General features: G+C 47.0%; 1 protein-coding gene across 1 annotated transcript in view; it reads right to left on the bottom strand.

The window, feature by feature from the left end:
- Positions 1–18,567, bottom strand: part of CCND2 (cyclin D2) — a 59,295-nt gene that overhangs the window by 2,108 nt on the left and 38,620 nt on the right. The gene's annotated exons all lie outside the window — the stretch shown is intronic.

Genomic DNA, 18,567 nt, shown 5'->3' with positions numbered 1-18,567 from the left:
AAATTCAAAGAACCAAAATGATTCCAACAACAGGGGAAAGAGCAGGCCAAAGCTAGGACACTTATGTCTCACTGAAACATTCAGGCATTCAGGGTGCAGGCAAAATTAAAAGAGCAATAATCAACAATACAGTAGAACCTCAGAGTTACGAACACCAGAGTTACAAACTGACCAGTCAACCACACACCTCGTTTGGAAGTAGAAATACACAATCAGGCAGCAGCAGAGACAAAAACAAAAACACCACCACCACCATCCCCATAATAAACAAATACAGTACAGTATTGTGTTAAAGGTAAACTACTAAAAAATAAAGGGAAAGTTTAAAAAAAAAAGATTTTAAAAGGTAAGGAAACTGTTTCTGTGCTTGTTTCATTTAAATTAAGATGGTTAAAAGTAGCATTTTTCTACTGCACAGTAAATTTTTAAAGCTGTCTTAAGACAATGTTCAGTTGTAAACTTTTGAAAGAACAACCATAACGTTTTGTTCATTTGAACATTTCAGAGTTACGAACCTCCATCCCCAAAGTGTTTGTAACTCTGAGGTTCTACTGTAGTAATATCGGAAAACTACAAATATCAATAACCATGTTTCTGTCATAGACTTCAAAGCACTTTATACAGAGGATTAGATAAGTATCATTATTCCCATTTCACAGACTCGGAAATTGAGGTACAGAGGTGAAGTGGTTTGCATCAGGTCACACACGGAGTCAGTGGTCGAGTCGGGAACAGTATAAAGTACTGCAGTACAGTGGATCAAAGCAGGGCCTATCTGGGAAGCCCCCTCACCCTCACCCACATAGTGGCAACCAGTGGAGTTTGAAGTCTGCACACAGGTATGCTTCATCCCAGGCCTGCAATGTACATGTGTTGTCCCAGCCTGACTGGGAAAGCAAGCGTAAGTCATGTCTGGGCATGTCCGCTCCATTTGTGTGCTTGATACCATTTGTGCTGGTGTGATTATTCCAGGGGATAAAATTCATGCTGTGCCAGGAATACCACTTTTTGTTGGACCCTGGAGACTCAGTGCTAGCAGTAAAGTCACACCCTCTCTCTGCAAAGAAACTACCATGCCTATATGGTGGAGCACCATTCCCAAACATTATTTGTACATGTAGATATACCAGCAAAAGAGTACAAGGGGATGGTTTGTTATGCTGATTCGATACAAGGAAGAGTGGACTGGATGAGACATTAGTCCTATCATGAACAAGAAACTTACCAAGGATATGGAGGCCACTATCCAGTTCTAGCATCAGTCAGCTAGGTACAGATCATGGCAGTACCATTAGAGCATCAGTAACAAGAGGCTAGTTCATCACTATTGCCTAAGCAAAACTGGACCAGGATGGTGTCGTATTTTCCAGCTTAACAGTCAGAATCAACTGTTTGTTCCCTTATCGAGAATAACATTGATCAATACCATTGTCAGATCACTAGCAGAGAGCAAGGCAATACATGAAATCTGTGCTGCAGTGTCATGTCCGTGTGATGTGCAGTGGGTGGATTGTTACTTCTCTGTGTTTGTCATAGCTATGTGCCTCTTTAACCCATGGCTCTGTGCTCCAACAAAGCCCCAACAAAGATCGGTGAGACTGATATTAAACTCTTAACAATAGGTGAAGAAAGTGGTGATTCCCATAGTTCAATTTGCTTAAAACTTTCCATTATAAGCCACTGCTTTCAGCTGCTTGTAACTTTGCCAAACTTCTATCCCTTGGGCTGAAATTTTCCATGCTTACTCTCTGTCTCAGGCTGACCTGATCTGGGAAAATTTAATCAAATACAGCTCTGCCATTTCCAAGAATGAGACTAGGGAAAGCAGGTAGTTTGACAATAAAAAAAATCCCAACAGTTTCTCTGAAGAGCTCTAGCACCTTCACAATTTGGAGTAGGACCTTCCAATTTGGATTAGGAGAAGTGTGGGGGTCAGGTGCTATATGCTCTCCCCATGAACATGCACCCAGGCTTAACCAAGTTATAAGCCTCTGAAAATTGTCTTTTGCACATGCTCAGTAGAGCCCATGAGAGCCTTGCTGCTAAAAGCCCCAGAGAGCCCCCTAACATACCAACTACACTGAAACATGCCTCAGGAACAGAGCTAGAGCTCTGGATGTAATATGGATGTAACAGATAAAGTAGCTGCTGTTGTGGCCCCTTAGCCTAGGAGAAGGCAGAGATTAAAGTGTGGGGAAATGACATTCTCTTTGGCTTGAGGTGCCAACACTCACTATATTTGCTCCACTGGGGAGAAGATGTGCTGGGCATAAGGGAGAAACCATGAGTTCTAGTGTCATCTCTTTCACTTGTTGGTGTTAATAAGCCTGTGCACTTCACAGTCATTACTGAGCAAGGCCTCATACCCCTACCTTAAGGAGGCAGGCAACTACCATTCTTCCCATTTTACAGAAGGGGAACTAAGAGTTTACACAAGGTCACTTTGGAAAAGCTTGGCACAGAATTCAGGGACCAGATTCTAGGCTGTATGTCGCATGAAGTGCAGTGGGGACAACAATGTCTTTTAAGTCACCTTTGCACTATGCAGAATCTGGCCTGCTCTTTGGCATAAGTGTAGCCCAGGGGCAACAACCTTTCAGAAGTGGTGTGCCGAGTCTTCATTTATTCACTCTAATTGAAGGTTTCGAGTGCCAGTAATACATTTAAACATTTTTAGAAGGTCTCTTTCTATAAGTCTATAATATATAACTAAACTATTGTTGTGTGTAAAGTAAATAAGGTTTTTAAAATGTTTAAGAAGCTTCATTTAAAATTAAATTAAAATGCAGAGCCCCCTGTACCGGTGGCCAGGACCCAGGCAGTGTGAGTGCCACTGAAAATCAGCTCGCGTGCCACCTTTGGCATGCGTGCCATAGGTTGCCTACCCCGGTGTAACCCTTATCATAAATTAGAGGAACCCCAGAGGCTGCTCTAGTTTATGGCAATCTGTCTAAAATAGTAATGTGCCCCTAATGACAGATATATTCACTCTGTACTGTGATGATTATGAGACAACCCTCTAAGACGTACCTTAGCCTCAGAAGAAGGAGAGTGTACATCATGTATTCATTCCACAGCATATTCCTTTTAATTTCCTGGGGTCAGTTTTTCTTAGGACAACTAACCAGAATGTAATTCTTCATATGCGCTTTTCATGAAACACCCTTATTTCTGTCTCTCTGCATTCATACCCACACTCTGTGAATAGACCTGTTGTCCTCTGGAGATTCGAGGTATATTGTGGGCACAAACAACGAGTAACAATTTAAGTTAGCTAATACTCAGATGCACTGAGCAACCACAACTCCAGTTAAGTCGATGGGAGCAGGGGATGCTCAGCACCTTAGAAACTCAAGATAGTGTCTCAAGTTGGACACCTCCTCCCCCCCAAAAATGCAGTGCCTAAAGTGGGAGGTCGTGTCTAAAAATGCTGGCCTATATGACTTGCACTAGGCCACACAATGAGTCAGTGGCAATGCCAGGAATAGAATGCTGATCTCTTGACTCATAGTCTAGTACCCTATCCACTGGACTACATGTACTGTCAGCACACTGGATCAGTCATTGAATGGACATGTTTCAAAATGCTAACTGCACTCCAACAACAGGTATTTGTGCACACTGTCTGTGCACCATACCAGAGCAAGAAGGCTTGCCCATAATCCTGTATTAAGAACTCATGTAGCAACCATGCCAGCAGGAGTTACTCATATTAAGACACTTAATTACCAAAACCACGTTTTCTCTGGTTTTGGTGAATCTACAAAAGACTCTGATGCCTTATTGTAAAAGGAGTCCTGTAGTCTTCAGGAATTAAAGATTAATCATTAAAGATTATGTCATGTGATGAAACTTCCAGGAATATGTCCAACCAAAATTGGTGACCCTATGTCAGGCCTAAAATTAGACCTCCTACCAATTTCTTTGGTATGAGGTGCATTGTGCTGTCTATCCCTCCTTATTCTCTGCATACATGCTACATTCTTATCAGAAAGCAAGGGACTGAAACCTACTGGATTCCTGCTCTTGGAGAGATGTGAAGTTTGAATACCCAGCTTGCTAAGAATGGAGCAGGAAGATTGAAGTGAAGGATACTGTACATGTCACTGAGAAAAAGTAACTAAATACCCTGGATTTATTGGTGATGAGAGGTGAAGCAAAAAATCTGGATTTTTTTACAATGCTGTATCCATTAGATGTTGGAGTATTTCTGTTGGGTTTTTTTGCAAGAGGTGTGTAGGGGGACTGATTGTTTTGTTTTTAATGGTCCTGCTGGTGATGACAAATCTGTCTAGTTATTTTAAGGTGAGAACTTTTGCTTTTTTTCATCTTGCTGGGAAATGGTTGGACGCTTTTTATAGTCAGGGAATTGAACATTTAATGGTGAGGGCTGGGCCTCTCATCCCAAATATATTGCTGCCAAAAACCCTCAAAAATTCAAATAAATCCCATGCTCAAGAACACATGTGCATTCTAAGTCCATTACCAACATTCACATATTTAAGAGGTAGTAACTGTAATATCATGTTCCACGGGTTAGTAAAATGACTGGGCTTATGTTAAAATGTCCAGTGAGTCCATTATAGCATATTCCGGCAACTGCTAGTTGCAACAGAATTGGTTGTCTGTTTGTGGTCTGTTTCCCTTTTCCATAAACTGCTGCTGATGTGGTGTGCTTGTGTTCACTGGAGAAGACCTAAGCAAATGCATATAATCTATCATCAGGCACAATATCTTGTTTTCAAACAGTTTTTGCAGCTAGATTGACAGAAGTGCAAGGTAATCAACTGATGAGCCCCACGGTCACACAGGAGTTTACCAGCACAGATGAGCCCCCCACACCAGAAGGATTTCGTTGAGTGTATACATCTCCCTACCAACAAATAAAAGTTTCCAGCCATGCTAACATTCCTTCAAACAGGGCCTGACACTGCTCCCATTGAAGTTGATGGCAAAATGGTGTAGATCAGGCTCAGAAATAAAAAAATGGAAGAATGATGATATCCATTTGCAGAATATCATGAAACTTTGCATTTATAAAGCACGTTTCATACAAAGATCTCAGTATGCCTTTAAAACATTAAGGGCCAAAATTGCAAACCAGAATGTCTTTCTAAAACAAACCAGGCATTCGCACAGCCAAGTACCAATCTCAGTGCTTCACAACCCAATTCTCTACATAATTGCAGGGTTTTGCATATAACATAAATCCTGAAAATCCTCACCCAGTTAAGTCAGTTTCAGAACACTTTTATAATATTATACATTTTTAATAGTAATAATTCATTGCAAAAACAAATAATGATCCATTTAATTTATGCAGAGTCCTAAAATGACACTTCCCAGGGCTGTGAGGCACCTCACCACACCCTGCCCTTAGTGTGAGGAAGTTTTGTCTGTGCCTGCAGTGGATCAGCTCCCTGAAACCACCAGTTTCTGTTAGCAGAAGTACTGCCCTCCAGGCCTCGCTCTCTCTGTACTGGTTAGCAATAGGCACGCACCAACCCCAAGTTCTCCGAGCATTCCCTGTAGTGTCCAGCCCCTTATCCACTGAACTCTCCTAGAATTACCAGGCTCACCGTTCCCAAAGGAACTGTACACCCCAGCTCTCTAGTTACACCTTAGAAAACAGCTCTGCTGAACACACAGCACTTAGATGTATTTATAGGGAAAACAAGAATAAGTTTATTATCAAAGCACAGAGATTCAAGTGATAGTGAGTAAGAATACTGGAAACAAATGGTTACATATAAAACAAAATCATAACACGCTTTTTGAAAACTAAACGTAACTAACAAGGAATGTCTATCTCCTGCAAGAACACGTACCCCAAGTTCTTTCCCCAGTGTTTTGAACCAGTTTGGTGGAGACCCCTTTTCATAAAATCATGCCCGCTGACAGCTTGTCCTTACAGACTGAACAAATATCTAGGGGTTCATCTGTACCTTGGGTACAATTTCAAAAGTTCATTGTATTACCCCTAAACAAGCTGACCTCTGCTGTTTCCATCTTCTTGTTAATTTCCTCTCTGAAGATTTCAGAATCCTTCTATTAGCATGCAGCTCAGACTTTTGAGTGGAGGCCTATTGTGAACCATACAATACTTAATTTACAGGCAAACAGCCAGACAGATAAACATTCCTCGTCTGAAAGAAAACCTGCTTTTCACTGTTGATGGTGACCGCTCCCTTAATGCAGACCTTAAGAACATAATTGTCAGTGTATATACATAACTCCTTACACAACATCTGTACGTGCATTTTGCAGTGATACTGATGACCAGGGTGACACAGGCTTTGAGTCCTCACATGACACTCTTTGGTGAACTAAAAATACCAGACCCTGGGATTCCTGTAACCCATATGCACCTGTTATGCCCTCTGCCAGCTGGCATCAAGAAGTCCCTGGGTAACAATTACATCTGAGGCCTGGTCCACACTATAGAGTTAGGTCGACATAAGCTGCTTTACTCTGTAAGTATCCACACTACAATGTTGCTCCCGCTGACGTAACTCGCCCACTACGCCGACCTAATAACTCCACCTCCACGAGAGGTAAATCGCTTAGGTCAACGTAGTTAGGTCGACATAGTGGCAGTGTAGACACTGCATAACTTACGTCGACTTTACTGGCCTCCAAGAGGTGTCCCACAATGCCCCACTGTGACCACTCTGGTCACTATTTTGAACTCCATTGCTCAGCAGCCAGGTACACAGCTACATGACTCCCCTTTAAAAGCCCTGTGAATTTTAAATTCCATTTGCTGTTTGCTTCGCATGGAGAACACACATAGTAACTGCCCAGCTGAATATGCCAGCTCCACAGAGCAAACGTGCTCCTACCTGGAGGACACAGGAGGTGGTGGATCTCCTGGGTCTGTGGGGAGAAGAGGCTGTGCAGGCACAGTTTCGATCCAGCCGTAGAAACGTCGACATCTATGAGCATGGGGGAGAAGAGCTAAAAGAGGGACATGCAGCAGTGCCGTGTGAAAATCAAGGAGCTGTGGCAGGCATACCAGAAGGCAGAGGAGGCAAACAGCCACTCTGGTGCAGAGCTGCAAAGATACCGCTTCTCCAAGGAACTGCATGCCATCCTCGGCAGTGACCCAACCACCATCCCCAAGAGCCCCATGGATACTTCGGGGGAATTGGAGTCACAGGCCACCCACAGTGAATCTTGAGAACGAGGTGTTGGACAAGGAAGAGGAGGAGGAGAATGGGGAACAGGCGACCAGGGGATCCAGTGGCACTGCAAGTCAGGACCTCTTTTTGACTCCTGAGCAGTCGAACAAGTCCCAGCAGTTCAAGGCTGGTGAGCCTTATGCAGGGGAAGGAACCTCTGGTAAGTATGTGGTTTGTTTTGACATTGTAGGGACACATCTGTTCATTTACTCTTTTTTAGTCACGCTGCAAGAGATAGCGAAATAACCAAGAGGTAGAGTTGCGATCTGCTTCTCAACAGTTGGGCAGAGGGAGCCCTGCAGAACAGTTTGTTTATGTGTACTGAAGGCCTGTGAATCCTCCACAGAGATCTCAAGGAAGCTTTCCTGGAGGCAGTATGCAATCCTCTGCCAAAGGTTTCTGAGGAGGGCTGCCTTATTTCTTCTGCCGCAGTAGGATGCTTTCCCACAACACTCAGCAATTACTTCAGCAGGCACCACTGCAGTACACAGGCTAGCACCATACAGACTCGGTCTGCAGCCGGATGTGTGCAGGAGCTGTTCCCTTTCAGCCTCTGTTACCCTCAGGGGTGAGATATCAGTTAAAGTCACAAGCAGAAGTGAGACTGTAGTGCTTGTAACTTGTGTGATCAAGCGGAGTGAATGCACTCACAGTAGTACCTCTGTCCACTGTTTCTTTTGCAGCTGCAAAAGTGGCCTTGAGGGTCTCTCCATCCACACCAGCAGAGCGGCTCAGCCAGAACAGGAGAAAGAAGAGGACAAGGGAAGACATGTTCCAGGAGATCCTGAGAGCCTCGGTGCTTCAGATACCGAGCAGAGGGCTGGGAGGATGAAGTTCAAGGACACAATGGACAGGGATAGTGAGGACAGGAGAAACAGGCAGCAAGAGATGATAACACTTCTCAGGGAGCAAACAGACACGCTGCCGTCTCTGACTGACCTTCAGGCTCAACAGATCCGTTCTAGCCTTCTCCTGCAGCCCACAGAGAACTGCATTCCGGGACCACCCTACATCTGGAACCAGTGCAATAATCCTACCACTCCACCCTGAGGGAGAGTACAGAAATCACAGCGGCACATACACCAACTGTGTCTCTCACAGGTCAATGTATGTGTGTTTGTGAAATGGAAATTACTTTTCTTTCCCTTTCAGAGGTTCTTTCCCATGTATTTATAAAGTTTCATTCAGTTTTAAATATGTTTGTCTCATAAAAGTGGGTGAGTGGGCAACAAAATGGCAAATGAAATTCAATGCTGATAAATGCGAAGTAATTCACATTGGAAAACATAATCCCAACTAGACATATACAGTGATGGGGTTTAAATTAGCTGTTACCACTCAAGAAAGGGATCTTGGAATCACTGTGAATAGTTCTCTGAAAACATCCACTCAATGTGCAGCAGCAGTCAAAAAAGCTATCAGAATGTTGGGACTCATTAGGAAAGGGACAGGTGAGACAACAGAAAATATCATATTGCCTCTATATAAATCCATGGTACGCCCACATCTTGAATATTGTGAGCAGATCTGGTTGCCCCATCTCAAAAAAGATATATTGGAATTGGAAAAGGTACAGAAAAGGTCAACAAAAATGTCTAGGAGTATGGAACAGCTTCCATATGAGGAGAGATTAATAAGACTGGGATTTTTCAGCTTGGAAAAGAGATGACTAAGGGGAGATATGACAGAGATTTATAAAATCATGACTGGTGTAGAGAAAGTAAATAATGAAGTGTTATTTACACCTTCTCATAACACAAGAACTAAGTGTCACCAAATTAAATTAATAAGCAACAGGTTTAAAACAAACTAAAGGAAGTATTTCTTCACACAACACACAATCAACCTGTGGAACTCTTTGCCAGAGGATGTTGTGAAGGCCAACACTATAACAGGGTTAAAAAAAGAGCTAGATAAGTTCATGGATGAACTATTAGCCAGGATGGCAGGGATGTAAAATCATCTTTGAAGTGTTCAGAACCTCTGTTTGCCAGAAGTTGGGAATGGACGACAGGGTATGGATCACTTGATGATTACTTGTTCTGTTCATTCCCTCTGGGGCACCTGACACTGGCTACTGTCAGAAGACAGGATACTGGGCTGGATGGACCATTGGTCTGACCCAGTATGGCCATTCTTATCTTTGTATGGGTTCGATATAAAAGTCTATTTATGGAAACTTAATTCATCTTTATTAGTTCATAACATATGCTGACTGGGGCTGACATCATTCACAGATAATAGCAATAGGTGCATTTGCAATGTTATATTACCACACACAGAACACTCATTACAATGGTCATACTAGGGTGCAAAAAAAAAAAAAAGCCCGGCACAGAAGACTACAGCAACATACGTTACTGTGGCTCATTGTTAAAATGGTCCTTCAAAGCCTCCCTGAGCCGCATAGTCCCCTATTGATTTCTTCTTACAGCCCTTGTATCTAGCTGCTCAAAAGCAGCAGACAGCCATTCCACCTCCACCCCTGCAGAAACCGCTCCCCCCTTTGCTTCACAGATATTATGAAGCACACAGCAGGCAGCTATCACCATGGTGATATTTTCTCCACTGAGGTCTAATCTTGTGAGTAGATAGCGCCAGCAGCCTTTCAAACATCCAACTGTCATTCTGCACCTGCTGAGCCTGTGCTTGAAGCACTCCCTGTTGGGGTCGTGCTGATTAATGTACGCCATGGGAGTAAGGGGTAGGCTGGGTCTCCCAAGATTACTATCGGCATTTCAACATGCCAGTGGTAATTGTCTGGTTTGGAAAGAAAGTCCCTACTAGCAGCTTTCTCTACAGGCCTGTGTTCTTTAAGGTGCGTGCATCGTGCACCTTCCCTGACCAGCCCATGTTGATGTCAGTGAAACGACCTGGTGATCCACCAGTGCTTGCAATACCATAGAAAAGTACCCCTTTCTGTTGATGTACTCCATGGCAAGGTGGTCTGGTGCAAAAATAGGGATATGCGTGCCATCTATTGCCCCACTGCAGTTAGGGAACCCCATTATTGCAAAACCATCCACTATGTCCTGCACGTTGCCTATAGTCACAGTTCTTCGTAACAGGACACAATTAATGACCCTGCACACTTGCAACACAACAACTCCCATGGTGGATTTTCCAACTCCAAATTGATTCCTGATTGATCAACAGCAATCTGGCATTGAAAGCTTCCACACACCAATCACCACTCGCTTCTCCACTGTGAGTGTAGCTCTCAATTTGGTGTCACAGCACTGGAGAGTTGGGGCAAGCTCCATACACAGTTCCAGGAATATGGCCTTAGGCATCCAAAAGTTCTGCAGCCACTGCATAATGATGCAATCCCACCAGTCAGTGCTTGATTCTTGGGCCCAGAACCGGCGGTCCACTGTGTGAAGTTTCTCCGTAACTGCCAACAACAGCCTTGAATTGTTTCTTTCCATGGAGCACAGCAAGGCAGCCTGCAAGGAATCATCATATTCCACCTCATGACTCTGGAAACACTTCAGGATCAGGCATGTTGTGGTCGTAACACTCATCACAATACTGAAGAGCAGAGCAGTGCAGGATCCATGCTTCTCGCAGAGATGGCAAACGTGCAGGTTTGCAGGGCTTTTTAAAAGAGATGCCCATGGAATAATGGGATGGAGAAAACTGCATCATGGGACGTTGAACCCATGTTTCCAGTCACCCCCGCACCACTCATTTGCTCCCATGATGCACTAAAACACCCTGTGCTACATGGTGGCGAGTTGCACAATGGGATAGCTACCCCGGGTGCACTGCTCTCTGCATCGATGCAAGTGCTGTTAGTGAGGACGTATACCACCGACACCGGGAGCATAGTGTTAACATGCAAAATCAACATAACTACTGTGGCGGCTGTATGTCAACTTAATTGTATAGCGTAGGCATGGCCTGAGAATCTCAAAGCACTTAATACAAAAGTGGGTCAGTACCTCGGTCCTCATTTTATAGCTGAAGCCTACAAGGTATTTCCGGTCAGAATCTGGACTACTATGTGTGTGCATGGCTTTTTATATTATACTGGGGCCCACAATAAGATGTTTGTGTTTCTGGATATGGTGTTCAGATTGAAGATTGGTTTTAAAACAATAATTCATCAATGAAATGGGTAGGAGGAATAGCTCAGTGGTTTGAGCATTGGCCTGCTAAACCCAGGGTTGTGAGTTCAATCCTTGAGGGGGCCACTTAGGGATCTGGGGCAAAATCAGTACTTGGTCCTGCTAGTGAAGGCAGGGGGCTGGACTCAATGACCTCTTGGGGTCCCTTCCAGTTCTAGGAGATAGGATATCTCCATATATTAAAAAAATCCATAAGACAAGGCCTATAGTACTTGGAAAAGCCTGGTACTATATGCGATTCATTTCTTTAACTTTTCAGCACCAAGTTAATGCATGTTCTCACTGATTTTTCCATATTCTCCTTTTTAAAACTTAAATACATGTATACGGCTTTTATGAAGATGTTTGCATCTGGCAATCTGGTATGTGAGCCTCCCATCCATCTCTGGAAATAGGGTCCAACTTTGCACCACTGAAGTCAATGGAATTTTGCGATTGATTTCAATGGGCTTTAGAACAGGCTGGTACAGGCCTGAACTTGCATGATATTGAGTGCCCTCAACTGTCATTGATTTCACTGAGGTAAGGAGGTGCAGGAAGTACTCAGCACCTTGCAAGGTCAGGCCCAAAGTGAAAAATAAAAGCCGAAAAAGGAAGAACACAAATACATTTTTATTGTTTTATAAAGTTTATATAGGGCTGATCTTGAAGTCCTCTCTCAAGCCACACACCCAGGGATTCTCTTTGGGCCTCATCCTAAGCCCATTGAAGTCAACGGATAGCGTCTTTCAACTGACTTCACTGGCCTTTTGCTGCAGCCTTCTATCCACAGGACAGAATGGGAAGCATCAATGCCATCTTAACCCCTAAAGAATCACAAGAGATACTTTTGTCTAATGCTGAACAAGGAATGTTATCAGAATAAGGAAAACAGTTTTATCCTTAAATCTTCTCTCTCACCTCCTGCCTCACTTACTGTGAGTATGTTCACATACTGCACCCACTGCCTCTGGGGACAGGGTTCTTCAGTAAGAACTAGACTGGGATCACCAGATTCATTTTACATAGGCCACCAAACAGCCAGTGGCAAGAAAAGATGTGTACTTTTGGTAACTGGTGTTCTTCGAGAGGTGTTGCTCCTGTCCATTCCATTGTAGGTGTGTGTGCTTACCACATCCGCCGGTGCCAGAAGTTTTTCCCTCAGTGGTAACCATAAAGGACCAGCTCTGGTGCCTTCTGGAGTGGCGCGCATATGTGCCGGTATAAGGGGTGCCCTCGGCTCCCACCTCCCTCAGTGCCTTCTTGCCGGAATGCCAACAGAGGGGAAGGAGGGTGAGTCATGGCATGGACATGAGCAACACATCTCGAAGAACAACAGTTACAAAAGGTAACCGTTGTGACATTACACTCTATATGATTTTATGAAAGTCTGCTGATGAGTATGAATATAATGTAACTGGAATATGCTTCATGCAAAAGGTCTCTTGTAAGGTATCATTACAAAACCTATAATCTACTGAGTGTGGTCATCCTATTTGTATAAATGTATCACTCTTGTATCTGAAACTAGAAATATAAAATATAACTCTGAGGGCCTACTGTAATTATGCAAAGTGTGGGCCATTAATGGTAGTTTGGATTCTTGATGGCTCCCATTAACCAGGACAATTGTCTATAGATGGCTCTATTTTACTTGTGGAAAGTGGGTAATGAAGTCTTACAGTGACATGTGATTATGTCACCTGAACTGGAATCCATCTTTAACCTGGCGCTTTTCCATTGAGAAGGCAGGGGAGGAACCCAGAGGGACAAAGGATTTCTGCCTTATGCAAAAGATATATAAGTGGGTGGAACAGAGAAAAGGGGGCAGCCATCATGCGAAAACCCCTAGCTACCACCTGTGCTGGAACAAGGGCTGTACCAGGGGAAAGGATTGTGACCAGACTAGGAAGGTGTCCAGTCTGTGAAAGAAACGTATTGAAACATCTCTGAGGGTGAGATTTTATCTGTATTCAATTTTATTACTGTATTAGACTTAGTTTTGCGTGTTTTATTTTATTTTACTTGGTAATTCACTTTGTTCTGTCTGTTACGACTTGGAACCACTGAAATCCTACTTTCTGTATTTAATAAAATCACTTTTTACTTATTAATTAACCCAGAGTATGTATTAATACCTGAGGGGGGCAAACAGCTGTGCATATCTCTCTATCAGTGTTATAGAGGGTGAACAATTTATGAGTTTACCCTGTATAAGCTTTATAAAGGGTAAAGCGGATTTATTTGGGGTTTGGACCCCAGTGGGAGGTGAGTATTTGAGTGTTAAAGACAGGAACGCCTCTGTAAGCTGCTTTCAGTTAAGTCTGCAGCTTTGGAGCACGTGGTTCAGGCCCTGGGTCTGTGTTGGAGCAGACTGGTGTGTCTGGCTCAACAAGATAGGCTGCTGGAGTCCCAGGCTGGCAGGGAAAGCAGGGGCAGAAGTAGTCTTGGCACATCAGTTGGCAGTCCCAAGGGTGTTTCTCTGATCCAACCCGTCACAACCGTCTTTTCTTCTTCGAGTGCTTGCTCATGTCCATTCCATTGTAGGTGACTCCCAAGCAGCACCACCAGAGGCGGGTAGAAGTTCATGGACATGTCGATTGCAACACAGCTCTTCAAAATCCAGCGTCATCTCTAGCTTGCTGGGTAATAGTGTAATGCATCGTAAACATGTGTACCGAAGACCATGTCGCGACCCTGCACATGTCCTGGATAGGGACATGTGCCAGGAAGGCAGCCAAAGACGCCTGAGCCCTAATCAAGTGAGCCTTCACTATCAGTGGAGGCACAGCCTGCACCAACTCGTAACAAGTACAGATGCAGGGGGTGATCCAATTTGAAATCCTCTGAGAGGACACCGGAAGGCCCTTCAGCCTGTCAGCTGTCGCGATAAAGAGCTGGGTTGATCTGCAGAAGGGCTTTGTGCGCTCCAGGTAGAAAGTGAAGGCGCGCTTGATATCTACAGCGTGCAGCCGCCTCTCCTCATTGGTCATGTGAGGCTTTGGACAGAACACCGGGAGAAAGATATCCTGGTTGACACGGAAGTGCGACACCACCTTTGGCAGGAAGACCAGATGGGACCTCAGCTGGACCTTGTCCTTGTAGAATACCATGTACGGGGGCTCCAAAGTGAGGGCTTTAATCTCGGAGACACGTCTCACTGAGGTAATAGCTACAAGGAATGCAACCTTCCACGACAAGTGGGAAAGGGAACCAGAAGCCATTGTCTCAAAAGGTGGACCCGTGAGCCTGGAGAGGACCAGGTTGAGGTCCCATTGGGGAACCGGGTCCCAGACCGGTGGAAAGAGTCTTTCGAGGCCTTTCAGGAACCTGATCGACATCTCATGCGAGAACACCGATCTATCTTGGATATGAGGATGGAAGGTCGATATGGCTGCCAGGTGCACCTTGATTGAAGAGAAGGCGAGGCCCTGGTGCTTTAAGTGAAGCAGGTAATCCAGGATGGACTGCAGAGATGACTGGGTCGGGGAGATATCCAGCTTCGACGCCCAGCAAGAGAAACGCTTCCACTTTGCCAGGTAAGTTGCTCTGGTGAAGGGCTTTCTGCTCCCCAAGAGAACCTGCTGTATCTGACTAGAGCAGGTTTGTTCCTCTGGATTCAGTCACGCAGCATCCAAGCTGAGGTGGAGAGAGGCAAGGTTCGGGTACAGGAGCTGACGTGATCCTGCGAGAGTAGGGCTGGGTGGCTGGCAAGTGGCCACGGGGCTGCCATGTCCAGGTCCATGAGCATGCCAAACCAATACCGGTGAGGCCATGCTGGGGTGATCATAATGACCCGTGCCTTGTCCCTCTTGATTTTTGAGAGGACTTTGCTGATCAGCGGAACTGGTGGGAAGGCATACATCAGGTCCCCTGACCAAGACAGGAGAAAGGCATCGGATAGTGAGCCTCTGCCAAGGCCTTGGAGAGAGCAGAACTGATGGCACTTCCTGTTCTTTCTGGTGGCAAACAGGTCCACTCGAGGAGCTCCCCACTTCTGGAAGAGCATTCTGACAACTTCAGAATGAAGGGACCACTCGTGGTGAGAGAAGGACCTGCTGAGGCAATCCGCCAATGTGTTCCAGACGCCGGGGAGGTGCGAGGCTTCCAGGTGGACTGCATGCTGAATGCAGAAGTCCCACAGATGGAGGGCCTCCTGGCACAGAGCCGACGATCGAGCTCCCCCTGCCTGTTGACATAGAACATGGAGGCCGTGTTGTCCATCAACACCTGCACCACCCGACGAGACAATTGGGGAAGGAAGACATGCAACACAGACGGATGGCTCTGAGCTCCCTGATGTTTATCTGTAACTCAAGCTTCTTTCAAGACCATACCCCCTGAGTCTGCAGTGTATTGAGATACGTTCCCCAACCGAGGTTCCGAGGCTGGATGCATCCAAAATCAGGGAGACCATGGGTCGCGGGCTCGCAAATGGCACACCTTGCAACACCAGAATCGGGTCGGACCACCACTGCAGAGAGATAAGTACCCATGGCGGGATCATGATGACCTTGTCTAGGTGATGTTTGGCCAGGGAGTAGACCTACGCCAGCCACATCTGGAGGGGATGCAGCCTGAGTCTTGCATGTCGGACAACATATGTGCATGCTGCCATGTGCCCCAATAGCTTAAGACAGACCCAGGCCGTGGTGAGCAGATGGGCAGTGATGCTGGCAATCAGATCTGACATTGCCCTGAACCTGGCCTCTGGCAGGAATGCTCTGGCTCAGGTAGAGTCGAGTACCGCTCTGATAAACTCTATCCGTTGGACCGGGATCAACGTTGATTTTTGTTCGTTTATCAACAGTCCCAGAGCTTGACAAGTGGCTTGCAACATCTCAGCGCTCCGCTGAACCTGGACCTTGGAGCGGCCCTTGAAGAGACAGTCTTCGAGGTACGGGTAAATCTGGATACCCCAACATCTGAGGTAGGCCGCTAACATCAACATGCATTCTGTAAACACCCTTGGCACCGTTGCTAAGCCAAAAGGGAGCACTGCAAATTGGTAGTGGGCGGTCCCAACTACGAAACATAGGAACCGTCTGTGGCTGTGAAATATCGGTATGTGAAAATAAGCGTCTTTCAGCTCGAGGGCAGCGTACCAGTCTCCCGGATCCAGGGAAGGAATGATCGAAGCCAAGGAGACCATGCAGAACTTCAACTTCTTGAGATACACCTCTACCCCGATATAACTCGGTCGTGAGGAGCCAAAAATCCCTACCGCGTTATAGGTGACACGCCGTTATCTCGGGGTAGCGGCGGCAGGGCTCCAGCGGTGATTTAAAGGGCCTGGGGCTCCCCACAGCAGCCGGAGCCCTGGGCCCTTTAAATCACCAGTGAGCCCTGCTGCCTCAGCCCCAGGGTAGCAGCAGCAGGGCTCCGGCGGTGATATAAAGAGCTCCGGGCTCCGGCCGCTGCGGGGAGCCCAGGCCCTTTAAATTGCCGGCTGAGTCCCACTGCTGCAGCCCCGGGGTAGCGGCAGCAGGGCTCCAGTGGTGATTTAAAGGGCCTGGGGCTCCCCGCAGCAGCTGGAGCCCCGGACCCTTTAAAGCGCCGCCGGAGCCCCGCTGCTACCACGCTATATGCGAATCCGTGTTACATCGGGTCGCGTTATAGCGGGATAGAGGTGTACTTGTTGAGACGCCGCAGATCGAGGATGGGGCATAGACCCTGTAGCGGGGCGGCCTGGCTCCCAGGCGCCCCTGGAAGCGACAAGCCAGAACAGCCGCCAGAGTGGGCGGAGCCACCGCGGCCTGTCCCCGTCCCCCGGAAGTCAAGGGGCGGGACAGGAAGTATAAAGGCCAGGCCACAGCGTTCAGTAGCTGGCCGGCAGCGGGGGAGGACAGACGCTGGTGCCCGAGCTCCCGCGGACCTGAGCCTGCCGAGAGCCCGGTATCCTGAGGAGGACTGGCCGAGCCTGCCGAGAGCCCGGTATCCTGAGGGGCGGTTTGAGCTTCCCCCCGCCGAGGGCCCAGAGGGAGCGACAAACCTACCTGCTGCTCGGGGCCCGGAGGAGCCCATGATCTGCGACCCAGCAGACGAAACTCAGGAGGAACAGGTACCCATGGAGGAGGAGATGGGAAGTGGCCCGGGGATAGCAGACCCCGAACCCATGTCAGTGTGTTGCGGTCAGGATCCCCACTGACTGCGCGGCAGACGGACTGCTGCGGATAGGGCCCCGGGCTGGAACACAGTGGAGTGGGTGGGCCTGTGTTCCCCCCTGCCATCCCGCGCCGGGTGGCAGTCTCTCCTCCTCCTTGTCCAAGGGGCCTGGGCCTCTGACAGACAATTTGTTGGCTGCCCCACCCTGACCTAGGGCCTGGGCTAACCCAAACTGACCCAGCCCCTGCTACAAGGCCTGGGCCGCTGACTGACTATTGGTTTGCTGCCCCACCCTGACCCAGGGCCGGAGCTGCTAATTGTGTGCTCAGTCCCTGCATAAGGGCCTGAGCTCTAAACTGTTAATTGTGTGCTCAGCCCCTGCATAAGGGCCTGAGCCCTGAACTATCAATTGTGAGCTCAACCCCGGCCCAAAGGTCTGGGCCCTAACTGCTATTAGCTTTGTAGCGGGGCGGCCTGGCTCCCAGGCGCCCCTGGAAGGGACGAGCCCCACCCCGGAACTATTACAGACCCCCTCTGGCTTTTGGGATCAAAAAATAGCAGGAGTAAAACCCTTTCCCCCTCAAATGCAGAGAGACTTCCTTCACAGCTCCCATCTGCAGAAGGCCCTGCACCTCCTGAGTGAGCAGATGCTTGTGAGAAGGGTCCCTAAAGAGGGATGGGGAGGGACAGAAATAAACTGTAGGATATATCCTCCTGCTACTGTGTTGAGGACCCACTGGTCTGATGTTATAGAGGCCCAGGCAGGGAAGAAGGGGGACAAACAGTTGGGTAACAGGGGTGCTGGATCCAGGACACAGGCTGGAAGGTTGCCCTCAAGCGCACCCTCAAAATGCCTGATTGTTACCTGGTTGGTTATGGGTGGAGCTTGAGTGAGCTGAGGGTGCCGGTCGGTGGCCGTGCTGGCGCTTATAGCCCTTGCCCTTCTTGCAGAAGGGCTCTGATCAAGGTTGACTCCGGAACCTGTTGAGCTGTTGCAGCTTAAACCGCTTCCTTGCCAGCCCCGGCGTGTAATGGCCCCGGGAGCGCAAGGTAGCCCTAGAGTCTTTCAGACCATGTAATTTACTGCATGTCTGTTCCGAAAACAGTGCCAGGCCATCGAATGGGAGTTCCTGGATGGATTGTTGAACCTCCATTGATAGGCCTGATGACTG

The sequence above is a fragment of the Chrysemys picta genome, chromosome 1 (genome assembly GCF_011386835.1).
Source record: "Chrysemys picta bellii isolate R12L10 chromosome 1, ASM1138683v2, whole genome shotgun sequence".
Taxonomy (NCBI): domain Eukaryota; kingdom Metazoa; phylum Chordata; order Testudines; family Emydidae; genus Chrysemys; species Chrysemys picta.
This window is presented reverse-complemented; position numbering and strand designations above follow the sequence as displayed.